The sequence below is a fragment of the Scyliorhinus canicula genome, chromosome 13 (genome assembly GCF_902713615.1).
Source record: "Scyliorhinus canicula chromosome 13, sScyCan1.1, whole genome shotgun sequence".
NCBI classification, from domain to species: domain Eukaryota; kingdom Metazoa; phylum Chordata; class Chondrichthyes; order Carcharhiniformes; family Scyliorhinidae; genus Scyliorhinus; species Scyliorhinus canicula.
Window position 1 is genome coordinate 104,698,432 of NC_052158.1, and position 27,171 is coordinate 104,725,602.

The 27,171-nt window shown below is 48.0% G+C and overlaps 1 protein-coding gene across 1 annotated transcript in view; it reads right to left on the reverse strand.

Annotated features, from left to right (window-relative positions):
* LOC119976418 (spermatogenesis-associated protein 16-like) overlaps positions 1–27,171 on the reverse strand; it is a 281,641-nt gene that overhangs the window by 146,057 nt on the left and 108,413 nt on the right.

Below are 27,171 nucleotides of genomic sequence, written 5' to 3' on the forward strand. Positions count from 1 at the left end.
GTGGGCCCTGTCTGGTCTATAGAAGTGCGATTTGCACTCCGCGCAGATTGGGCAGTCTCTGGTGACTGCTTTTACCTCCTCAGTGGAGAAAGGCAGATTTTGGGCTTTGATGTAGTGGGCGAGCCGGGTGACACCCGGGTGACAGAGGTTGTTGTGGATGACTTTCAGGCGGTCATTCTGCGCGCTGGCGCACGTCCCACGGGATAGGGCATCTGGGGGCTCGTTAAGCTTCCCCAGTCGATACTTAATATCGTAGTTATAGGTGGAGAGTTCGATCCTCCATCGCAGAATTTTATCGTTTTAATTTTGCCCCTTTACGAGTTGTCAAAAATGAAGGCAACCGATCTTTGGTCGGTGATGAGGGTGGACCTCCTACCTGCGAGGTAGTGCCTCCAGTGACGAATAGCCTCCACAATGGCTTGTGCTTCTTTTTCGACTGCTGAGTGTCGGAGTTCCGAAGCGGAGAGGGTATGGGAGAAGAATGCGACTGGTCTCCCTGCCTGATTTAAAGTGGCTGCAAGAGCTACCTCTGAGGCGTCGCTCTCAACCTGAAAGGGGGTGGATTCATCCACCGCCCGCATTGGCCGCTTTGGCGATGTCCTCCTTGATGCAGTTGAAGGCCTGGGCGTGCCTCAGCTGACAGGGGAAATAGTGGGCAGGCTTTGTCTGCATATTGAGGGACCCACTGGGCGTAATACGAAAAGAATCCCAAGCATCGTTTGAGGGCCTTGGGACAATGAGGGAGAGGGATACGGTCTAGGTTGGGACCCAGGACTCCGTTTTCCACGACATAGCCGAGATGGCTAGTCTGGTTGTACGGAAAACGCATTTCTCCTTGTTATAGGTGAGGTTTCGTTTCTGAGCCATCTGGAGAAAACAGTAGAGGTTGGCGTCGTGGTCCTGCTGGTCATAGCCGCAGATGGTAACGTTATCCAAGTACGGGAACGTGGCCCGCAGCCCGTACTGGTCCACCATTCGGTCCATTGCTCGTTGGAACAACCGAAACCCCATTAGTGACGCCGAAGGAAACCCGGAGGAAATGGAAGAGGCGGCCATCGGCCTCGAATGCAGTGTAGTGGCGGTCCTCCGGGTGGATTGGGAGCTGGTGGTATGCAGACTTCAGGTCCACCGTGGAAAAGAGCCGATACTGGCCGATCTGATTTACCATGTCTACAATCCTGGGGAGGGGGTACGCGTCGAGGAGCGTACCTATTAATGGTCTGACTATAGTCTATGACCATGCGGAATTTTTCCCCGGTCTTGACGAACCACCACCTGAGTTCTCCAGGGGCTGTTGCTGGCCTCTATGATCCCCTCACTGAGAAGCCTTCGGACCTCTGATCTGATGAACACCCTATCCTGCAGGCTGTACCGCCTGCTGCGAGTGGCTATGGTTTACAGTCCTGGGTGAGATTGGCAAAGAGAGGAGGGGGGGAGATTCGCAGCGAGGTTAGGCTGCAGATAGTGAGTGGGGGTAGGGGCCCGCCGAAACTGATGGTGAGACTCTTGAGGTTACACTAAAATCTAGGCCCAATAAGAGTGGGGCACAGAGTTCTGGCAAGATGTAGAGCTGGAATTTGGCATAGCTAGTGCCTTGGATTGTGAGTGTCGCGGCAGTGCGCCCTTGATCTGGACAGAGTGGGAGCCCGAAACGAGGGAGATAGTTTGCCGCGCGGGGAAAACGGGGAGCGAACAGCGTCTTACCAGATCTGGGTGTACGAAGCTCTCAGTGCTCCCGAAGTCGAAAATGCACGGCGTGCTGTACCCGTTAATTTGGACCGTCGCCATCAAGTTTCGCAGATGCTTCGGGCGCGATTGGCCCAGAGTGACTGCGCTGAGTTGCGGGTAGTCGGCGGCTCAATCCGCTGTGCTGGAGTGGCCCCGTGATGACTGCCCTCTGAGTTCGCAGTCGTCGAGGTGAGTTTCAGAGTTTGAAGGGGATGGATCCCAAGATGGCCGCCACATGAGTCGCACTAGGCCAGCCGCATGGAGGAGGATTGCCAAGATGGCTGCCCCATGAGTCGCACATGGCCGGCCGCATGGAGGAGGATTGCCAAGATGGCCGCCCCATGAGTCGCACATGTCGGGTGGGGGGCGGAGTCGGCATGCAGGCTGCAGCATTTCGGGGGCCTGCGGGCCTGTGAATTCAGGGAACGAGTGCTTTGAGCCGTGGGAGGGTTAGAGGCTGGGGCTTTCTTCGCCAGACACTCTGGCATAGTGTCCCTCTTCGCCCGCAGCTGCTGCAGGTCACGTTGCGGGCCAGGCAGTGCTGCCGCGGGTGCTAGGGCTGGCCACAAAAGTGGGCAGGCTGGGGCAGCATTGTGGCTGGGTGGCCGCGCGGCGCAGGCCTGGGGGAGTCGCTGGTCGGGGTCCCATGATGGGTTCGCGGGGTCCGCGGGGAATGAGGTGAGGCTGCGAAAGGAGACTTCCATAGTGGTAGCAAGTTCAACAGTTCGCTTCAAGATTTAGGGCCCCCTTTTCCAGCAGTCGCTGGCGCACGTAATTTGACCTAGGGCCTGCAACCAAGGCATCGCGTACAGCAAGTTCTCTATGTTCTGCCGCGGTAACCGCCTGGTAATTACAGTCACTAGATAAAGTTTTAAGCTCTCTCAGGAATTCTGCGAGCGATTCCGTAGGCCGCTGGCGGCGAGTAGTGAACACGTGTCGTCCATAGACTTCATTAATAGGCCTCACATACATTTGTCGAGTAGCGCTAGGGCTTCAGTATACGACTGGCACAGTTTAGTTGAGTAGAGATTCTGTGGCTCACCCTCGCTCAGTTTCTGCTCCTTCCGTTGTTTCGGCTGTGCTTGCTTCCGCCAGGTAGGGCTTTAAAACACCGGAGCCAATGAGAAAACATTTCTTTTGCCTCTGCATCCTGTGGGTCGAGTTCCAGTCGCTCAGCTTGACGGGCTGATTCCATGATTGATCCTGACTGTTTCTTAAGTAGATTAATTGATGAGACCATCAATTCACTAGACAACGTGCTTTGAGATATGAACAGTACTTACTACAGAGCCCAGCCTGTGACACGTTGAACTCTCGATGAACTGGTCGCTGGCTCTGGCATCAATATTTATACAGCAGTCCAGGGGGAGGAGCCATGGGCGGAGCCAAGGTTGGAGCCCTGTACAAACTCCTAAGCATTCCCAGAGCTACTCCCCCTAGTGGTCGGGCAACGCAACTGCGCTTACAATCGTAACGGTCTCATATATATATCACAGTGAGAATTACAGAGTTACATTCACCTCAAACACAACCAGCACTCCCCCCCCACCCAGTGCCGGTCCCACCCACTGCGTCTCCAGCGCGGGAAGAAAAGCCCGCGCTTTCCATCTCAGACCCCCAGCTGCCCCGACCCAACACGTGGGAAAAAGAAAGGCGTGTGACCTAGCGGGCCCGCGAACAGCTCCCCAGCCCTCCACCAGTGAAAAACAAGAAAGCACCAGAATAAATAAATAACAGCCCCAAAAAGCGAAGAAGCAAAAAGGCATCAACAAACACAACCAGAAAACAAAAGGATACCCAGGAGGACAAGGCCTCTGGACTATGTACATCAGTCCCCAGCCCACCAATCCTCAGTTCAGTCCACTTCTCTGCCTGGACGAGGCCCAGGCATCCTCTGGGGAATCGAAGTAAAGCTGGCGATCTTTATAAGTGACCCAGAGCCGAGCCAGCTGTAACAGGCCAAACTTCACCCCCTTCTTGTGAAGCACTGCCTTCGTCCGATTAAAACCAGCCCTTCTCTTTCGCCCCCTCCGCGCTCCAATCCTGATAAATCGGGATCTCTGCATTCTCCCACTTGCTGCTCCTCTCCTTCTTCACCCATCTCAGCACACACTCACGGTCAACAAAGCGGTGAAAACGGATCAGCACCGCCCTAGGTGGCTCGTTCGGCTTGGGCTTCCTCAACAGCACTCGATAGGCACCCTCCAGCTCCAAGGGCCCCTGGAACGACCCCGTACCCATTAACGAGTTCAACATCACGGCCACATAGGCCCCCAAGTCCGAACCTTCCAGCCCCTCTGGGGAGGCCCAGGATCCGCAAGTTCTTCCGACGGGAGCGGTTCTCCATCTCCTCCATCCTCGCTAGCCATTTCTTGTGGAGCGTCTCATGCGACTCCACCTTCACTCTGCCAGGCCTAGGATTTCGTCCTCAGCGCTCCGAGGCCTTTGCCATAGCTCTCGGATCTCTGCACCCTGAGCCGTCTGAGTCCCCCATGAGCTTGTCCAGCGAGGCCTTAAATGGTTCCAAAAGCTCAGCCTTCAGCTCTCTGAAGGCAGTGCTGAAGCAAGCTCCTGCTGTTCCTGTGCCCACTGCTGCCACGCTGCCGGTTCCCCGCCCGCCGCCATCTTGTTTCTCCTGCCTCTCACCTTTCTCTGCTCCAAAGCCGATTTTTTTAACCGCTCCGCTCCTGGTCCAGTCCATCCACCGGCAGATAAGCGCAGTGGATGTGTTCCCACACCGGGAAAAGTCCAGCCAGCACCGCTACGGGCCCTTGAAAGAGCCCAAAAGACCGAAAATAGCGGGAGCTACCGAACGTGCAGCTTAGCTCCGCACCACCGCAACCGGAAGTCCCATTCTCTTGTCTTTTAAGAAGAATAACTTTAAGTCACTCTTGTGAGGCAAAATAAATTATAACAAACTGATGTATCTCTCATGAATATATAAATGAACAGAACATAGTTTAAATATCAAAATTCATCTGCTTTCTATCTCTCCTTGTAATATGAAAAATAAGATTGCTCTGTAATGGGACGAACTTACTTTCGAAATAGTTCAGCAGTCCCTGAATCAACCTGGGTAGTCTTTATAATGAGATGCTTGCCATGCCACAACTGAAGTCTCATCTCTTCCTTCACTGGCTGGAGTGAGAGTAAAACCTTGGTGTCTCAGGCAGTTAGAGGCACAGAATGCTCTAAACTGACTTCTCCAGAGAGAGAGACCAAAACTGACCAGGCATCCTATGGGCCTTAAATTCCCAGCTCCCCAGCATTGGATTTGGGGGTACCTAAAGAGAGGGAAATCCCTTTCAGAACTTCAAAGGTAAGGATTTACATGGCAATTCCCCATAAGTGCTAAATTCCTCTGGACACATTTCTGCTCTGGGAATCATCCGAAAATGCAATTTAAATCACTAACCACAGATGGTTCCACCAGGATTACAGCTATAGATACCCGGAATAGATGGAAGAATTAAAACCTCTTCTAACTTCTGGGAAACCATTTTAAACTTCCTTTCCATATTCCCCAGCACCCCGACTCCAAAAGATTCCCCATGCCCAACCCATTCCCGACCACTGATCGCCGCTGCAGATCTGACCAGGCACAAGCGAACCTCCTGCCCTGACCTTCAGCTCAACCTGGCAACACAACCTCTGATCCCTCTACCCAACACCCCCCCCCTCCCCAACATCCAATCCCTGACCTCCAACCCTGGTCACCAACCCCCACCTCATCCCCAACCTCTGACCTCCATCCTGTCCCTTATGTGCCAAGCCACAAGACCTCTGATCCTCTTGCAGCTGGTGCAGTAAAAAACCAAAAGGGGTCATGGCCTCTTTGAATCTACTGGAGCTGGACTGCTCTGGGATCTGTGAGAAGACCTTCAATGCAGGCCCCATCGTAGCTCCAGCAGTCAGAGGTTTCAGCACAATTTTCAAGAGCAGGTAAGTGTTTGGTAGATTTGTCTAATTTCTGCAGGCCTTCTCTTTCTGATGCTAGCCATTAGGTTATGGCCCATTGGAATGCCTCATTAATGATGTGAAGGGCAAGAGTAAACTCTTTGAATGACTGATTCCTTTGGTATTCCAACTATCCAAATCAACAACATTTATAGCTTTGTGTCTTTGGGGACGAACGCTTTGTAAATGGAAATTGATCTTACGTCAAAAACATAATTATTATTTAACAAGAAAGCCCTGTTGGTTAAAACAATTTATTGGTCTGTGGACCCACGGCTTGCTTTTAAATGCTCTGCACCCTACACTATGAACGCTACCTAAACTATCAAAGTTTCTGGATCTTAGTGTTCTATAATGGCTGTGACTGACTAAGAAAAGCTGAGAAATAGGTATGTCTGAATGGGAATTAATTTATTGGATAAATATAACTATATACAAAACACAAGACTAGCATTACTCAGTCTAAGCCATGAGCATTCTCCCTCTCAACTCTTGGTCATGTCTCCTACACCATCTTGTGGGACCAACTGTTTCTCCAGTCCCACACATTAACTATTTCAACCCTGACCCTGAACACCCTAACACCATCTCTCCCCAAGTCTTTGCCCAAATATATTTTACATGTATATTTACATACCTCCCCATCTGCCCACAAGTCTCTGACTTCATAAATTCAATCAATCAATCTAGAGGTTTCAAGTCTCTTCCTGATTGTGTTATTGTCGGACTCAGATTGGTATTCTCCCTTTGGCCTTCTTTGCTTTAACGTGGTTGGCTTTCTGTAAGAGTTGCTGCATCTGGCACTTTGTCAGTTTGTGACTCAACATCTGGTTCTTCCAAATGTAGAATGGATGGTTCTCTTACCTGGATTTAGACTGGATCCTCTTTTTTTCTTATCTTGCTGTCACACCTCTCGCGATCCGATGTTTCTCACTCATGGTTGGATTTCATGTGTTCCACATTCTTGTCTATTGAGTGCATTTTTGACTGTTCTGTCCGTGTTTCTTTACTTCTAGAGTGATAATACCTAGTAGCACCTTGTTTATGAACTTCATGGTAATCGTGGATTACTGCTCTTGGAAATAATTGTTCAAGTTGGAGCTGTGGTGAAATCACTTGATTAACATGTTGCTCTCCCTCAAATTCCGGTAACCCTGGTATAGCAGTAAGTTCAGTGCCTTCTAACGTGGAAGAGGTGGACATTGTCTGGTTCGGTTCTGTCTCTAGTTTTGGACTTGTTTGCCTGTTTGAATTCTTTTAGTTTTTCGATAGGTGTGGATGGACTTACAAAGGGGTTACCACTGTCGGATGAATGTACTATTATACCAGTATATTCGATCATCTGAGTTTTGTCTTCCACCTTCTCAGTCAACATGTAAATGATGAAGAATCATGGTAACATTCAGGTACACTTTGGTCCAATTAGTTCATTACCTCTTTGGTAATCTGTGTCTCCTGGACAGCATCCAGGTAATGAGCTGGATTATTGGCCTCTGTGAACAGTGTCAAAAAATAAAAGTTAAAAAATCAATGTTGAAGTCACAATCAGATCTTCAATGCAGTTCACCTGTTTGAGGGGTTCAGATTTTTTATCATTGATGACTGTCTGTTGATTGACATCCTCTGCTGTCTTGATGGGGTTGAGGTCTATACAGGTGTTTCAACTCAAGAGAAAACTCCTGATTGCAAGTAACATATGATGCTTCCAGTATCTGTTGACGCCTGTACTGGAGCTTGCCTGCAATGTGCCCATGACTTGTAGTTTGATCCCTTCGAGACCATATAAACTGGGTTTCAGTTGTCCTCAGCCACCCAGCCACACTTCTTGGTTCAACAAGACCATCATGTTTGCTTCTGTATCCACGTTGAAATTAGTGATGATATGTCTGACACAAATATCTGCTTTCCAGAATGTGTATCTGGGGTCTTTGATCTCATTACTATGTGGTGATCTCAGATACAAGTTCATCCGCAGCTTCTGGGGTGGAGGGCTTAATCTCGCTGACCTCTCCCAAAGCGGCCATAAAATGCATTGAGCTCATCAGGGAGGGGTGTGTTGGAGCCAACGATTTTACATGCCTTCATCTTGTAGCCCGTTATGTCTTGCAGGCCTGCACATCTTTTCTTAGTATCCAAACCTTTTACAATGAAGGTATTCTGCAGTGTGTGCAGGACACTGACCTTGGTTTATCCCACCAACTGTATTGCCTCTCCAAAGTTCAATATTGTTTAGATTGCAGTAGGTCAGATAGGGTGTCATCAGCAACACCAGCTACAATGTGGTCTCGTATTAGCTCAGTTTTAAGATGACCATATTCACTATTTCAGGAAGGCTACTGATTAAGGCATCTCCTGTTTTGTAATAAGTCCACGGAGGCAGAAGTTCCATCACCAGAATTCCTTTTATTTACAAACCCAACAGCTGAACAACCATAACCATTCAGTCTGCTGTCTACACCGGGAGTGCACAGTATTGACACTCCCTGTTATATACGCAGAAAGGAGTTCTCTGATTGGGCCACTACTAATTAGGGAACTCGTATTCTAATTGGCCAATCTTAAAGGCTTGGCCTAAGTCATTACATCCCTCCCCCACAAAGTCCGAGGAGCCCTCATGGTCCTAGTGACTTATGGGTCTCCTGCTTCGTTTTTGCGCCGGGTCATCTCCTCCACTTCAGCCTCCGACGTATGGGGGGTATAATGGTTATTCCGACATGAGCGCCTGAGGGGCCTTCGCTCCGGTGGCAGGGGTACAGCTACGGCATCATCCACGGTGTCCATAACCGAGTCTGATGTCCTCACCAGTGGTATTGGAGGGCCGTGAATAGTTTGTCGGGGAGGACTCTCCACGGTCCTTAGTATGCTGGTCTGAGTCAGCTCAGGAGGAAGAAACAAATCGGAGGCCCGCACCTGGTCCAGGTGTTTCTTTATTACATGTTTTCCGACACGTATCTCGTATGACACAGCTCCTGTCCTGGCCTTCTGTTCCTGCTACCCATATGGAGCCATTCGCATAATTTCTTACCCATACATTTTCACCCGTATTGAACTGCCTTTCTCAGTGAGTGTTGTCGTGGCCCCTGCATTGGGCCTCTTGGTGTCGCTCTATTCTGCCACCTAAATTCGGGAATAGTAGACTCAGCTGGGTTTGGAGTTGTCTGCCGATGAGTAGCTCCGCCAGTGCTATTCCCGTTGTGGCATGTGGGGTTGTTCTGTTGTCAACTAGCCAGCGTGACAGTTTGGTGTCCAATGATGCTGCTGTGTGTTTCTTCAATCCGACTGATGCACTATCAATTATGACGAGGCGAGAGTAGAGTGTAATCGAGGCTTTATTACGCAGAGATGTGTAGCCTCCCACAGCTGCTGTCAAAATGGCTGCAGATCGGAGAGCCCACACATTTATACTCTGTCTACTGGGCGGAGCCAGCAGGCAGGGATCTACCCCCGTACCTGTAGTACAGGGGCCTTACCGTAATACCCTCTTATGCAGTATATACAATACAACAGTGGTGAATACCACATTCACCCCCTGTTAAAGCAGAGTCTGGCGGGGTGGTGGAAGGCTTTTTACATGCAGGGCGTTTAACATTTTAGGAAAAGTTTACAAATTCAGACTATCGGGCGCCTTGATCCGTCAGTGCGAGCGCCGCAGTCTCGGTGGCGATTCAGGCGTCAGTTCGGTCGTCGGTGACTCCGGGAGCGTGTCGACCTCATCTTCATCCCCGGGTGAGACCAAGGGGAGGACGGATCGTCCTGGAGAGGGGGCTGTGGTGGGGTGCGCTGGGGGGGAGGGAGGGTGGCGCTGGGGCAGGGGGAGGGTGTGGGGGGACCCAGCTGGCACCAGGTCCCTGAGGGAGACTGTGTCTTGGCTACCGTCGGGGTATGCTACGTAGGCGTACTGCGGGTTCGCATGAAGTAGCTGTACCCTCTCAACCAACGGGTCCGCCTTGTAGAGCCACACATGCTTGCGGAGGAGAACGGGTCCTGGAGCTGCCATCCACGTTGGGAGCCAAACCCCGGAGGTGGACTTCCTGGCGAAGGCAAAGAGACGTTCATGGGGAGTTTCGTTAGTCGCAGTGCAAAGGAGCAACCGAATGGAGTGGAGGACGTCGGGGAGGACCTCCTGCCAGAGGGAGGCCGGGAGATTTCTGGACCGTAGGGCTAGCTGGACGGCCTTCCAGACCGTCCCATTCTCCCGCTCCACCTCCCCGTTTCCCTGAAGGTTGTAGCTGGTCGTCCTACTTGAAGCAATGCCCCTGCTGAGCAGGTACTGACGCAGCTCATCGCTCATAAATGAGGATCTCCGGTCGTTGTGGACGTAGGCAGGCAAACCGAACAGAGCGAAGATGGTGTTGAGGGCTTTGATGACGGTGGCAGACGTCATATCGGGGCATGGGACGGTGAAGGGGAATCTGGAAAATTCGTCGACTACGTTAAGAAAGTACGTGTTTCGGTCGGTGGAGGGGAGGGGCCCTTTGAAATCCACACTGAGGCGTTCAAAGGGGTGGTAGGCCTTCACCAGGTGCGCTCGGTCTGGCCAATAGAAGTGCGGTTAGTACTCCGCGCAGCCTGGCAGTCTCTGGTGATAGCCCTGACTTCCTCGTTGGAGTAGGGCAGATTGCGGGCCTTTATGAAGTGATAAAAACGGATGACCCCTGGGTGACATAGATAGTTGTGCAGGATCCGGAGGCGGTCCACCTATGCGCTGGCATATATACTTCGGGATTAGAGCATCTGGGGGCTCGTTGAGCTTACCGGGGCGATACAAAATCTCGTAATTGTAGGTGGAGAGCTCAATCCTCCACCTCAAGATTTTATCAGTTTTGACCTTACCCCGCTGTTAAACATGAAGGCAACCGACCGTTGGTCAGTGAGGAGAGTGAATCTCCTGCCGGCCAGGTAATGCCTCCAATGCCACTCAGATTCTACTATGGCTTGGGCCTCTTTCTCAACAGAAAGTGCTGAATTTCGGCAGCAGCTGCGGGAGGCTACACATCTCTGCATAATAAATTGATGCACTATCAATTCCGATGAGACGAGAGTAGAGTGTAATCGAGGCTTTATTACGCAGAGATGTGGAGCCTCCCGCAGCTGCTGCCGAAATGGCTGCAGCTCGGAGAGCCCACACATTTATACTCTGCCTACTGGGCAGAGCCAGCAGGCAGGGATCTACCCCCGTACCTGTAGTACAGGAGCCTTACTGTAATACACCTCATATGCGGTACATACTATTCAACAGTGGTGACTACCACACTGACTTTTAAGGTCTGCCATTCCGCACATAAAGACGGCACCATACCACCTGTCAAACCATTTGATGCCGGGTGGTATAGTGCCGTCTTTATGTGCGGAATGCCATTCGACTTCATAAATTTTGTGAAGTCCTGGCTGGTGAAAACCAATCCATTATCCAAAACTAACACCTCTGGGATACTCTGAGTTGCAAACGAGGTGCAGAGTTTTTCAATGGTAGTTGTTGAATTTGCAGAGTTCATTTTGTAGACATCCGGCCATTTGGAATGGGCGTCTAATGGGCCTACAAAATTGACATGAAGTCGTGACCATGGCCTACCTGGCCATTCCCATGGGTGCAGCGGGGCTGCCGGTGGCACCTTTTGCCCTTGTTGGCATTCTTGCCAACGACCTACCAATGGCACTATATCTGTGTCCAGGCCCAGCCACCAGACATAGCTTCTGGCCAGCATCTTCATTTTTGAGACCCTGGGGTGCCCATGATGTAGTTTAGCCAGTATCATTCGACGGCTTGATTTGGAACTATTACTCGAGTGTCCCCATAGCAGGATCCCATTGTCCACAGTGATCTGCTCTATTCTGCTCCAGTCAGGGGGGAATTCCGCATGGACCAGTCTTTCCATCTCCCCAGTTAGCACAATGTGTTGTTTTTGAAAAAACTGGGTCCCTTTGGGTCCATAAACAAATGTTTTGTGCGGTCACTGGAAGGGTGTCCAGGAAATGTAAATTCATTACCGTTTCCTCTATTTTGGGTACTAATGGCGGGGCATCCGGAAATGGCAGCCTGCTTAGTGCATCGGCGTTTGCAACCGGGTTCCTGGCCGTTGCTCCAGTTGATACTGGTACACCGCTAGTAGTAAGGCCCAAAGTTGGATCCGGGCCGAAGCTAATGGTGGTATTGCTTCGTCTTCTTTCAACAAACCCAGCAATGGCTTGTGATCTGTAATTATAGTGAATTTCCATCCATACAAGTACTGGTGAAATTTCTTCACCGCAAAGATCACAGCCAGTCTTTCCTTTTTGATTTGGGCGTACTTTCGTTCTGCTGCTGCCAGTGTCCTGGAAGCAAACGCTACAGGTTGTTCCTGTCCATTTTGCCCTCTGTGTGCCAAAACTGCACCAACGCCATATGGAGACGCGTTGCACGCGAGCATCAATTCTTTCCTGGGGTCGTAGTATGCCAAGACATTCTGAGGAAAGCTGTTCTTTTATCTTCTTGAAAGCCCTGTCTTGGCGGGCGGACCACTCCCAGGCTTGCCCCTTTTTTAGCAATCGGTGTAGGGGGTCCAAGATGGAAGTTCTGTTATGTATGAAATTTCCATAATATCACCAGTCATAAAAAAGACAGTAACTCCTGGATTGTGATGGGGGCCGGGGTATTTTTAATCACCCTCACCCGATCCTCCAAAGGTTGTAGCCCTGATTTGTCAACCTTGTACCCCAGATAGATTACTTGAGGTGCTAGGAAAACACATTTCTCCCCCTTTAGGCGCACGCCTGCTGCTGAAAACTTCCTCAGGACTTCCTCCAGGTTTTGCCGGAGTTCTGCCTTTGTTTTTCCTGTAATGAGGACGTCGTCCAGGTAAATGGCGACTTGTGGTAGCCCTTGCAATATATTCTCCATTGTCCTCTGGAATATCACACAAGCTGACGATCCACCGAGGGATAATCTTGTATACTGAAAAGGCCCTTCAGGGTGTTTATCATTGAGAATTTTTGGGACTCTTCATCCGACTTCAGCTGTAGATATGCGTGGCTCATATCCAGCTTTGACAATAGCAGGCCTCCAGCCAGCTTTGCATACAAATCCTCAATCCAGGGAATTGGGTATTTGGCCAGTTGAGAGTAGCGATTAATCGTGTTTGAAATCTCCACAAAGGCAGATTGAGCCGTACGGCTTAAGGATAGGCACCACAGGTGCTGCCCACTCTGGAAACTGGACCGGTTTTATTATTCCCTCACACTCTTAATCATTTTATTTCCATATCTACTTTCTGCCTTAATGCAAAGGGTACTGGTCGGGCTTTGTAGAATTTTGGGACTGCCTCTGGAAACCTTTATTGTAGACTCTTTATTGTTCCCTTTATTGTTCCGAGCCCTTCTTGGAAAACCTCTGGGTATTTGCACAGGAGTTCGCTCAGGTGGCCATTTTCCAGCTGGAAAATGTTTACCCAATCCAGCTGGATCTCTTTTAGCCAATTTCGTCCCAATAAGCTTGGCCCCACACCTTTCACTCCCATGAAAGGCAGCCTAACCAGTTGTTCTCCATAGGCCACAGTTACATGCTTTGTGCCCAACACTCTCAGTGGTTCCCCTGTGTATGTCCTCAGTTTTGCCAAGGTCCTGGTTAGGAATAAGAGTTGGAGTCCAGTGCGAATTTTATTGAATACTGTTTCCCCTATCACTGATACTGCTGCTCCAGTGTTGACTTCCATCAGTGTGGGACGTCCATTCAACCTTATGGATAATTTAATGGGTTTTGATTTCACCATCATTACACAATTTAGTTGTTCCTCGTCGGAGGTAGGTGGGGCTTCTAGAGTATGCATTCTCTTGTACCTCAGCCTATGTGACCTTCTCCAAGATGCTGGTATTGGGCTTCTATTTCTCCTTTCTGGCTCCAATCTCTGGCAACAACTATAATATTTTATCGGGCAAAAGGCTGCAGGAGCTGCAGTCCGTCTGGGCCTAATTTTCCCTTGCTTGGGAGGGCTTCTGCGAATGGGCCTGGTTAATTTAGTATTCACATTGTTCCTGAAGGTGGCTATGCAGGTGCCTATCCCCTAGCGGTAGTCCCTTAACTCAGTTTCACTAGTATGGGCATCTACCTCCATTGGAGTACTCTGTAACTCATGCACTCTGCTTGCCGCTTTTTCTAAGGAGAAAGCCTGCTGCAATGCTTGTTTGCAATCCAGCTCGGTCTCTGCGAACAGATGTTTCTGTATTGCAAAATTATTTATTCCACATACCAAACGGTCTCGGAGCATCTAATTTAGCATCAGGCCAAATTTGCAAGCCTCTGCTAATCGCCTTAATCTTGTTAAAAAAGTTAGTAACTGACTCCCCAGTGTCTCGAAATGCTGAGCAAAACCGGTCCCTTCGCAGGACCAGAGGTGGCTTAGGGTCATGGTATTCTTTTACTAAGCCCGTCAATTCCTGGAAAGTTTTTGTGTCCGGTGCCACCGGAGAAGTGAGACTGTGCATAATGGCAAAGGTTGCTGGCCCAGAATGGTCAGCAGAATGACCCGTTGCTTTTCATCCAGATTTATGTCATTTTCTCTAAAGAAATAATTCATCCACTCCACATATTGGGCCCAGTCTTCCACTGCAGGGTCAAAAGAGTCCAACTTTCCAAATAAATGCATTTTGCCTGTCAGTGGCTTACCCTCAATATGCAGCAGCTGCTGAGGAGCAGGTTTTTTCAGGTTATTCCATTTTCCTCATCGCCACTGTAATAAGTCCAGGGAGGCAGAAGTGCCATCACAAGAATTCCTTTTATTTACAAACCCAACAGCTGACCAATCATGACCATTCAGTCTGCTGTATACATTGGGAGCGCAGAGGATCTGACACTCCCTGTTATATACACAGAAAGGGGTTTCCTGATTGGGCCACTAATCAGGGAACTCGTATTCTAATTGGCCAATCTCAAAGGCCTGGCCTAAGTCATTACATGTTTCACCTGGTCTCTGGACTCTTTTGTTGAATTTGGCCCTCGCTAGAATCTTGTTACTCTGTAAATTAAAATTATTATCAAAGGTTTTTAAGACTTCTTCCAATTTCTCTGATGTTTCATTGATGCCTTATCTTGCTATAACATCATCCACAATTGCTCCAATAGAAAACACTAATGTATTGACTAGTTCAGCCTCAAACCTGTTGTCCAATCCTGAAGCAATTTGGAATCTTAAAAATCTTTTCTTCAATCGTGCCCAATTATATGTTTGCTTGGTCCTTTCATATTCCCCATATCACTCGGGTATTGTGAATTAGGAATCTATAGCTGCTTTAAGCTTCTAGGAGGTCTCTCTTAATTTTTTAAACATCCTTTATAGTAATGGAGTTTTCCCTACTGGGGAACTGTGTTTAAACAGCCAATTTATTGTTTCGTTTTATTGCTGCCTCATGATCGCCATGTGTAATGGCATCGATCCCGACTATGAGGTGTATCGAAACCTGCACTCATTAAAAATAGGATTTGCCTGGTGCTGCCTGCTTATTGGGCCATTAAATTGAAGAATTGGACCCATTTTCAAGTGTTGTTCACCCTGCCTCGATTGTTGCTAGGTTCTCTGAATCTGCTGCTGGATCGGAATTTTTCGTGGAATACCACATGCTGTGACTCAGTTGTTACTGAGATGAACAGTTGATTTTTCTGCCTCCTCTTCTTCTATGGAGCTCTATTAGATATTTACAACTGTCTATTGATTCCTTCAGTTTTGGTGCCTTTTTTCAGGTCAGACTTACAAACCTTGGTTTCAGGGTCCTTCATAGCTGCCACCATGTTGTATGTAGATTGCATCGAGCTACATAGCTACGTCTGAACTATAACTAGTTTATTGGATAAACGTAACTATAGGCATAGTAAAGCCCCCCTCCCCCCGTATTCTAGAACATCAGCACTTCCATACATCCCATCAATCATAATTGGGCAAAAATAAAAAGACAATGGGCTAAGTTTTCTTTCATTAGAAACAGATAACCAGGGTTTCAATTGGTCCGCGAGAGGTTCAAGAAGTTGGGTAAGGAACCTCGTGACTATACTACCAGACTACAAACTCAGGTCTTGAGTTCAACTTGAAGTTGAGACACTGAATTTTTAACACTTGGCATTTTGTTGTCTTGCACCACAAAATATGCATGTTTATCATAAAACCCAAGTAGTTCATTAATATTCTTCTCAGCCCTGTCTGGCCAACATGCTTCCCCTGTTCCATGCTGTGTGATTGGCACTTAATGTCCTTAGGTACTTAATAATGGCCAATAATTACTGCTGATGTCACCCAAGAATAAATGTAAATAAACAACATTTTCCTGCAGCAGTTCTAACTTGAGAGACGTAGCTTGATTCTCAGCAATCTATCTGCTACTGAGCAGTTTATTGCTTTGCAAGTGAGAAAAACAGTATTGCTGCAGCATTATTTTAAAAGGTTGCACTACCTTTATCTACCGACAAAATACATTTTCTGCAAATGGCAACACTGTTTTCCTTTGAATAGTTGAAAATGGGGATAACCTTCAACTTTTCTGTGGTACAAATGAGTATGTTGTAAGATTGTTTTTAAATTTTGGAAATGGTAATTTCTAAATGTAGGTAAATCTAGGGTAGATGAAGAACAATTATTCAAGTGTCTGGCAGAAGGGCATGGGTATTGACAGATCAAAGGAAAGCCATGAGGTTAAAAGTTAAACAAAGGAAACATTGTTAACTATATCGATAAACTATAAATCTAGAACTGTGGCCACTTTTTTAAAATAAGGAGAGAGAGAGAAAGTTGTGGAATCGAAGTGCCAGACTAAGAAATTAAGAAGAATCTAAGTGTATCTCTGAGAGCGGAGACATACGTTGGTTTGTTTCCAGGAGAATCGAATAAACACCCAAGAAACTATAGTATTCAAATTGAAAGTAGAATGCAGAGTATTCTGAGTGGAATTCAGATTTAAATGATAAGAATTTACTAGGTGGTTTTGAGCCCGCATTCGCCATCAGCGACGTGAAAGGAAAATTCGGCATGAATCGGAAATTACGATTTTCTCCAGCGAGATCACGATTTCCGATTTTCCAGGTCCCTCACCGGCATTGTGATGTGAAATCCAGCACAGAAAGCCAGTAACTTCATTTTAATACATTATAATATCATTAGTGAGCCCTCCCTCTGGGACTTCCCCACTCAACACACTGGATATTCATCACACTATCATCACACTGGTGTGATTTACAACAACTGTCTGGTTATTTAATCTCCAAAGGGGATATGGGAGATTAGCGTGCAGGTTGCCATTACCATCCAAAGTGCCAGTTGCAGAAGAGGCAACAGGGATGAAGTGGGGACCAAGATGGGTCCAACCTGGGACCGGGAGGGGGTTCAGTCTCGGAATCTTGGGAAGTCAGATCGCTCGCAAGCCTTCGTGAACTTTTATGTCTGTGAGTGTAAAGGGATCTGAAAGCTGGTATTCCCTCCTTGCTGAGCTTGTGACAATATTACTGTTGAGGGATTGCTTTCCAGTGTGACGGTTGGAAAGTGAGTGGGAGCAGGTGAATCCATAGGGTCAGCATTGGGCCGACCGTGAGGTTCTTAGCTGGTGTCCCTTGACAGACCAGGCTGCATGGGCAGAGTGGAGATTCTGACAAGGGGTGCTTTGCAGCCTCATGAGGGGACAGAATAAATCCCCACACTCAATCAGCACTGTGAAGCCAGAGGGCATGAGCTGTATGAAAGTTCAAGGCCATTGGTTACAGCGGTTTGGCTGTCAGGGATTAGTTTCTCAGTGCCTGGTTGTTCCAGTTGGAAGGCTTGTTTAATGGGCAACCCATATGAGCTGAGGGATGAGGGTACCTTTCAAGGATGAAGTTGACATGCTAAATTTGCATTCTTTACACAAATCAGGTGCATCTCGCCTGCCACAAGAGGAAACCAAGTGACTTATCAGCTCCCTGGCACTTCCTTGATGAATAAACTGTGCCAATTCAGTCAGTGTTGCAATGCATGAGTGTGCTACTGATTGGCACCCAATTTTCTTTTCCAATTTACCATGGCCAATCCACCTACCCTACACATCTTTGGGTTGTGGGTGTGAGACCCATGCAGACACAGGGAGAATGTGCACAGTTCACACAGACAGTGATCCGAGGCCAGGATCGTAACTGGGTCCTCGCGTCATGAGGCAGCAGTGCTAACCACTGAACCACCATGCTGCCTTCATTGGCACCCAATCTTTAACTCTTTAGACTGCACTGTCTTTTCACTTACTTCAAAAACCTTTAGTTTCAGTTTTGTTTTCACTTTTGTCCCATGCTCCTGGTGCGGAGAGGGGTGGGGAAGGAAGAGGACCTCCTCATGAATATAATCCTGAGCCCAGTCAAACGTGCCATCAACAGGTACAGGCAATGAGCAACCGAGGGGATCGTTGACCCCACTGCCTGCCCATCTAAAATTTGTGATCAGGTGCCCCTGGAGAGGGACAATGAGGTGTCCACTGGCACCCTCGGGACCTTATGTGCTGGTTGGGAACCACAACGCCTTATTGACCCCTTTAATCACATTTTGGTTTGCTGTTTTTAGGTTTCATTTGTGACTTGCTTTTTGTTTAAGGCAGTTTCTCTTTAAGGGACTGTCCCTTTAATTAGTCCCTCAGTTTATTTGAATTAGTTTACTTGGTTATTTGGGTTCATCAAAATAGTTGGAAGCCGAGGCCCCAAGCATTGTACTCCAAAGCTCATACTCACGTCTACATAACGGAGAGGTGGCACATATGTGGCCTCAATGCAAAGCATTATGATGAAGTCTCTCATCACTCACCCCGTTCAAGGCGCCGATGGGGGCAGCTTTTCGGTCGCCCGTGAGGTTAGAACACTGGTCCATTGAATACAGTTGACTGCCCTAAGACCACACGCCTGGGTGGGGTTAGGGACCACTATGATTCTCAAAGATCGGTGCTTCATTCAGGTGAGTTGAGAAAGAAAACTGTGGGGATGTGCCTATTGTGTGTCAAGGAGGGAGTGAGGCTTATTTGAAAGCTGCTCACATGGGGGAAGCGCTCGGGTGGATGTCCCAGATGCTGAGAAGACTGAGGGTCAGGGCACTGTCAGGAAGCCTCATCGCTCACTTTGATGTTCTCTTCCTTTCAGTTTATTACATGGAGCTAGTTAAGATGGCAATTCTACTAATTGCGATCAACCTACTGCAGCGACATCGACGTGTTGCTACACGCGACCAGGTACAGCGCCTTGCAGAGGAGTGGCAATGGGGGCTAATTGTTCTACCAGGAGCAGGGCCACAGATGCCGGAGCCTCTTAGGAGGCACTGCCGGGGCATTTCGATGCTGAACTATCTCAGAGTTACAATGAGGATCACCTGTGCCAGGTGAGGATCATCTGACCCGGGGATCACCTGTGCCAGGTGATGGAAGAGCTGGCACCACACAGACTGGGAGGTCACCCATTGCCTGTGGCCCTTAAGGTTACTGTTGCTCTGAACCTCTCTGCAGTGCTTCGTTTCAGAGCAGCACAGGTGACCTGTGCGGCATATCCCAGTCAGCCGTGCACGAGGGAGGTCACAGATGCGCTATTCACGAGGGCCCACATGTACACCAAGGTGGATCAGGACCAAGTGTGCCAGGACCCCAGAGCCATTGGCTTCGGCCGCATGGCAGTCATGCACCAGGCGCAGGGTGTATCGACTGCACCCCCATAGCTCTGGAATCTCTATGGCAGCATAACACCATTTATGAACCACAAGGGAAACCATTCCCTTTATGTCCAGCACATATGTGACCACATGATGCGCATCATGCAGATGTGTGCGCATTTTGCAGGAACATTCATGATAGTTAACCTCTTGGGGCACTTGCAGATCCCAGCCATCAAAGGAAGAGCAGTGGCTGGAGAGACGGTTCCTCGGCGAGAAAGGGTACTCCCCTCAGGAGGTGGCTGATGATGTCAGTGCGGAGATCACATACGCCTGTTGAGACTCACTACAACGAGGCTTATGCATCAACACGCACGTGATTAAGCAGACGATTGGACTACTCGATTCAATTCCATGACTTGATCGGTCAGAGAGTGCTCTCAAATCAGCCCACAGAAGGTGTTCCGTATCATAGTGGTTTGCTGTGCTCAGCACATCCTGGCACCGCAGCGGGAGCAGGAGGAGGCCACATATCTTCTGATGAGGAGAGTAAACATGCAGACGAGGAGGAGGAAGGACTTCAGATGATGGCAAGTGTCATGGGAGTGTCCCTTTAAGAAATGTTTTTGTCTTGTCATAAGGCTTCAGTGATGACATTGTGTGGGTGGAGCTGGGCTGTGGCTCTGAGTTTTACTTTCGCTTTGAGTTTGACCTGGTTTGTACAGCACAGGTTGAAAAAGAAGATTTCTTTTTATCCACCTGCATTTTAAAAGCTGTTTCCAGACTGCTTGATAACTTGAAAATAAATAATTGTTTTCTGGAAGAAATTCAAACCTGCTGTTTTGGAAAGGACACAAGAACATCCAAACCAGGTCTTGAGTGCTGTGTGCTGGGCCACATATTTGAAAAGGGTTTTCTGGTTTATGGGATCTTGTTATTAAATTGGAACAGCTTAAGGGGAAATTTATGGAGGGTTATACATAGAGTACTGTAGCTGTGTGGGGTATTTATGTTGGTAGTTGATTAAAATGCTCACTGTGTGTGTTTACAAAAATGTTAACTAAATTTGTAGAATAAACTTTGTTTTTGATTAAAAGTGCTTATGGCCTCTGTTGAATAACACTTGTAAGGCAGGCCCTTGTGCTCATCGTAACCCAAATAAATAAACAGTTGTAGGTCAGGTAAACTCCATGATATACTTTGGAGTTTTCTAAATCCTGGCCCATTACACTAGGGCCGAAAGACCAAAGAGCTGGGATGACGTCATCGCATCTCGGTTTAGGGACGACCAGAACTAGGGAATGAAGAGCTCTCCTGGCATGGAGTCTGACATCAACACACTAATGTGATGCTTGCGGGAGGTCTTCTGCCAGGTCAGATGGTGATTACGTTTGGCATGCATGGGACATGAGTAGGAGTGGGGATGTGAGGAGCAGATTACCTACTAGGAAAAAGTGTTGCGAATCCGTGAGATGGCTCAGTGAGAGATCACTGTGGAGGTGTGAAGAATGTGAAGGAGTGTAGCAGCATGCTTCAGGAAGCAGACTTAACCTGGTCATTCATCTCCTTCTGCCACTGTTGCCCCATGCAGCAAGCTGGCACTCACTATTGCAACCACAGCCTCCCAGGCAGGAATGGTCACCTTGCTTGATGGATCTCTGCGCGAAAGCACCTATGCTCCACACCATCCAGGAGTTAGGTACGGGCTCCCTCCAAAAGCCTTGGTAGTTTTCCTGGCAGCCATCCCACGAATGGACTTGGGACAAGTGGTGGGGCGGCGTTTAACATAGTAGAATCATACGGCTCAGAAAAGGCTGTTCGGCCCATTGATTCTGCGGCAGTCAAAAACAACCACCAATTATTCTGGTCTCATTTTCCAGCACTTGGCCCATAGACTTGAATGCCTTGGCATCGCAAGTGCACATCTAAACACTTCTTAAATGATATGAGAGTCTCTGCGTCTACCACCCTTTCAGACAGCGAGGTCCAGACTCCCACAACCCTCTGGGTAAAAAGGTTTTTGCTCATATCCCCTCTAAACCTCCTGCCCCTTACCTTAAATCTATGCCCCTCACAATTTTATACATCACAATCATGTCCCCCCTCAGTCTACTCTGCTCCAAGGAAAACAATCCAAGTCTCTCCAATCTCTCGTCATAACTAAAACTCCAGAGCCCTTTTGTCCAGATTCCTCCATGTCGAGCACCACTTGTGGAAAACACTAACGTTGGCAAGGACGCAGAATATACTTTGGGTGGAGGACTTCAACGTCTATCACCAAGAGTGGCTTGGTAGTCCCACCAAAGTGCCCGCTACATAAACATGAAAAAGAAATGAAACCGGATGGACCATGACATCAACCCAGGCACTGGAAACAATAGCAAACCTAGTCCAGTCGACCCTGCAAAGTCCTCCTTACTAGTTTTCTGGGGGCTTCTGCCAAAGTTGGGAGAGCTGTCTTGCAGACTAATTCGAGCAACATCCTGACATAGTCACACTCACAGAATCACACCTTACAGACAATGTCTCAGGCACCACTGTCACCATTCCTGGGTATGTCTTGCCACACCAGCAAGACAGAACCAGCAGAGGTGGTGGCACAATAGCATACAGTGGGGAAGGAGTTGCCCTGGGAGCCCTCAACATCGACTCTGGACCCCATGAAGTCTCATGGCTTCAGGTTAAACAGGGCAAGGAAACCTCCTACTGATTACCATGTACTGTCCACCATCAGCATATAAATCAGTACTCCTTCACGTTGAACACCACTTGGAGAAAGCAATGAGAGTGGCAAGAGCGCAGAATATACTCTGGGTGGGGGTCTTCAATGTCTGTCACCAAGAGTGGCTCGGTAGTACCACCACAGACCGAGCTGGCTGCGTCCTAAAGGACATAGCTGCCAGATTGAGACTGCAGGTGGTGAGGGAACCAAGAAGAGGGAAAAACATACTTGACCTCATCCTCACCAACAAGCCTGCTGCAGATACATCTGTCCATGACTGTATTGGTAGAAGTGACCACCGCACAATCCTTGTGGAGACAAAGTCTATCTTCACATTGAGTATACCCTCGATCATGTTGCGTAGCACTACCACCATGCTAAATGGGACAGACTTCAACAGATCTAGCAACTCGAGACTGGGCATCCATGAGGCGCTATAGGCCATTGCACTCAACCACAATCTGCAACTTCATGAACCGGCATATCTCCCACTCTACCATTACCACCAAGCCAGGGAATCAACCCTGGTTCAATGAAGAGTACAGGAGAGCAAGCCAGGAGCGACACCAAGCTACAACATAGGACTACTTGAGTGCCAAACAGCATAAGCAGCAAGTAATAGACAGAGCTAAGCGACTCCACAACGAACACATCCGATCTAAACTCTGCAGTCCTCACACATCCAGCCGCATGGTGGTGGACAATCGCTGGTGGAGGAGGCTCCACAAATATCCTCATCCTCAATGATGGATGAGCCCAACACATCTTTGCAAACGACAAGGCTGAAGAATTCGCAACAATCTTCAGTCAAAAGTGCTGAGTGCATGATCCATCTCGGTCCTGGCCGAAGGTTCCCAGCTTCAGAGACATCAGTCTTCAGCCAATACGATTCATTCCACGTGATATCAAGAAACGGCTGAAGGCACTGGATACTGCAAAGGCTATTATTGGTTTAGCACAGTGGGCTAAACAGCTGGCTTGTAATGCAGAACAAGGCCAGCAGCGCGGGTTCAGTTCCCGTACCGGCCTCCCTGAACAGGCACCTGAATGTGGCGACTAGGGGCTTTTAACACTAACTTCATTGGAGCCTACTTGTGACAATAAGCGATTATTATTATTTTTAGGCATGCCATACATTTTGAGAGAGATGGGTGATGGCTACCTGTGTAAAGTTTGTGATAACCTGTACCTGGGTAAGTCTCAAACGTCAAGTGAAGTTACAGTGATGGTGCAGGAAAACATACCTGACCATTTGGGGCCTCACGGTAGCATGGTGGTTAGCATCAATGCTTCACAGCTCCGGGGTCCCAGGTTCGATTCCCGGCTGGGTCACTGTCTGTGTGGAGTCTGCACGTCCTCTCCGTGTGTGCGTGGGTTTCCTCCGGGTGCTCCGGTTTCCTCCCACAGTCCAAAGATGTGCGGGTTAGGTGGATTGGCCATGCTAAATTGCCTGTAGTATAAGGTTAATGGGGGGATTGTTGGGTTACGGGTATACGGGTTACGTGGGTTTAAGTAGGGTGATCATTGCTCGGCACAACATTGAGGGCCGAAGGGCCTGTTCTGTGCTGTACTGTTCTATGTTCTATTGAAAGTATTTTGAGAGATTGTTGTAGGCAATGATATAAATGAATTTTTTGATTTGTGTGTCATACCTCCCATTTATATTAAAGATCTTTAATATGAAATGCAGTGAGTGTTTATAGGTAGAGAAACACAACAATGATCTGCAGAGTAAGGTCCCGCAAATAACAAATGATTAGTTGAAGATGTTGGTTTTTAAAAATTCATTTACGGAATGTGGGCGTGTCTGGCTAGGCCAGCATTTATTGCCCATCCCTAATTGCCCTTCAAAAGGTGATAGTTGCCTTCTTGAACCGCTGCAATCCCCGAGGTGTAGGTACACCCAAAGTGGTGTTAGGGAGTGAGTTCCAGGATTTTGATCCAGCGACAGTGAAGGAACGGCAATATATTTCCAAGTTGGGGTGGTGAGTTACTTGGAGGAGAACCTCAAGATGGTGGGATTCCCAGTTATCTGCTGCTCTTGCCCTGCTGGATGGTAGCGGTTATGGGTTTGGAAGGTGCTACCTGAAGAACCGTGGCAAGTTCCACCTTGTAGATGGTGCACATGGCTGACACTGTCGATGTTGGAATGTTTATGGAAGAGTTAGTAATCAAGCTGGATGCTTTTTCCTGGATGAAGTCGAGCTTCTTCAGTGCTGTTGGAGCTGCACTCATTCAGGCAAGTGTAGAGTATTCCATTACACTCATGACTTGTGCCTTGTAGATGGTGGACAGACTTTGGGGGTGGGAGGGGGTCAGGAGGTAAGTTACTCACCATAAAATTCCTAGCTTTTGACCTGCTCTGGTAGCCAGTTTTAATATGGCTAGTCCAGTTCAGTTTCTCAAAGAATCATACTGATTAATGGTAACCCCCAGGATGTTGATTGTGAGGCATATCGCGATGGTAACACCATTGAATGTCAAAGGGCGATGGTTAAATCGTCTCTTGTCGGAGATGGTCATTGCCTGGCACTTGTGTAGTGCGAACATAATTTGCCACTTGTCAGCCCAAGCCTGGATATTGTCCAAGTCTTGCTGCATATGTAAGAAGTCTTACAACACCAGGTTAAAGTCCAACAGGTTTGTTTCAAACACGAGCTTTCGGAGCACGGCTCCTTCTTCAGGTGACACCCCAGTCCAACGCCGGCATCTCCACATCATTGCTGCATATGGCCATGGCTACATGATTACACAACAGAAGGAGGCCATTTGACCGTTCATGTCTGTGCTGGCTCTCTGAAGGAGCAATTCACCTTGTGCCACTCAGCTGATTTTTTTCCATGTAACCCTGCATAGTCTTCCTTTCATGCTAATAATCCAATTCCCTCTCGCATGTCTCAATTGTGCCTTCACCACATTCTCAGGCAGTGAATTCCAGATCTGAACTACCTGCTGTGTGAAAAGATTTTCCTGATGTCGTCATTGCTTCTTTTGCCAATTACCTTGCATCTGTGCTCTCTTGTTCTCAATACCTCCACCAATGGGAACAGTTTTTCTCTATCTACTTTGTTCAGGCCTCTAATATTTTTGAGTCTTCTACCAAATCTCCTCTCAACCTTCTCTTCTCCAAGGAAAATGGTCCCAACTTCTACAATTATTCTACATTACTAAAGCTTCTCATGCTTGACATAATTCTCATGAATCTTTTCTGCACTCTATCTAACGCCTTCACATTATTCCTAAAGTGTTTCACCCAGAACTGGATACAAGACTCTGAGGCTTGTACAAATTTAACATAACTTCCTTGTTTTCAGCCAATTATGTGACAGGAATCCCAAATTTAAAAGTTGGGAGGGGGGGGGGGGAGGGGGGAGAAGTGGGTCATGCCTGGGCAGCACCCTGATACATTCCCCCAGGTACTCCTATTTGGGCAGAACCGGGGGCAGTGCCGCAAGGGGTGGGGGGGGGGAGAAGGTAGTTCTGTGGGTGAGGTGCCAGGGGTGTCTGTTGGCAGGGGTGGTGGGGGGCACGGAGGAGTTCCATGATAGGGTTCTAGCAGGGAAGACTCCAACAGTGTGATGTTGTGGGAGCTGCCTCTTACCATTTTATTTGTGAGTTTCAAAATATGGGGGTGGGGGGAATTTCTCTGGCAGACTACATTCCACCTTTCCCATCAGAGATGACACTCAAAGAAATCAGAAAATGTAGCCCTAAGTCTCTTAATAAAGCCTAGGATGTTGGATGTTTTATTAAACATTCTATCAACCTGAACTGCCAGCTGCAATAATTCACACACATTGTTTCCTCTGCTCTTGCACCCCCTTTAAAATTGTTCTTTATTTCATATTTTCCCTTCACAGTCTCCAACCAAAATTAATCACTTTACACTTGCTTCAAATTTTATCTCTCTTTTGTCCATTCTACCAACCTGTCTATGTCCTTTTGAAGTTCTAAACCATTTACCTCACCAGATCACAACATTTCAAAGTTTTGTATCGTCCGTAAATTTTGAAATTGTGCCCTGTATACCAAGGTCCAGGTCATTAATATGTCAGGAAGAGCAGGTGTACTAGCACCGAGGACCAATTATTATGCATGTCACTTCATTGTTTTCAAGGAGTATATGTCATACTTACAGAAACAAAGAAATCTCACACAGCTCTTTGAAAGTGTAATATAACTGCTTCGCAGCCGAAGACGATATGATTAGGTATCGTAAAGGATTTAATGTCATCAGACTTGTTCCATTATCAGATTAGTTTTATTATAATCTCGCCAGACTTCCGGGTGAATACACCAACTTTTTACCATAGTACTGCACTCCTCCTGATGCACAGTTTACCATTCTGCCAGGCAGACCAGTTCCTGCCCTCCATCCCCATGCTGATCTCGTCTTCATGGACAGCACCATGCTGCTGGACCAATAGATTCTCCTCTGTCACAAAGTTGGATCAGTACTTGCCTGGGGTTGAGGAGTGCTGGGGTCTCCCTGCTCTTGATGCCACATATCAGTCTTTATCTGGGCAAGACTGTGCTTCAGGTCTAAGTTCAAACTGCTAAGACTGTGCTAACTTCAAACTGAGTATGAGGGAAGGCAAGGGGATGAGGGAGATGAGGCCTAATGAAGACAAGAGGGGCAATGTGGAAGGAGGGCTGTGCAAAGGTGGGGGGGGGGGGGGGAGGGCAAGTCTCATAGCATGCACATGGGCATGGAGGTGGATAAATAAGATGAATAATGGAAGGCAAAGGGAAGACCAAGGGGAGGGAAACTGAACAGCGACAATGTTGCATGAATAGCTCACAAACAAATGGGTCAAAGGGATACCACATTCCTTATTGAAAGGCGATGGATGAAGACTCTAAATGCAGTAGATGGAGATCTGAGTGGGACATGGGTGCCTCATCGGTGATGGGCTCAGGGAGAGGATTGTTGAATCAAGGAACAGACTTTTTCTTGAGGCTGCAAGCCTTTGTCCTCTGAGCTGTTGGCATTCAGCACAGTCTGATGAAACCATGTGGCCTGGAAAGAATTAATATGGCGTCGGGACCTTCAAACCCGTCAGCTGTGGAAGGGCTGGTGAATCAGATGCTGGTCGACCAGAAGAGTCAGAGGCGAACTTGTTTGTGCATAATTAATGAGCTTCCAAGCACAGAATCTGACAC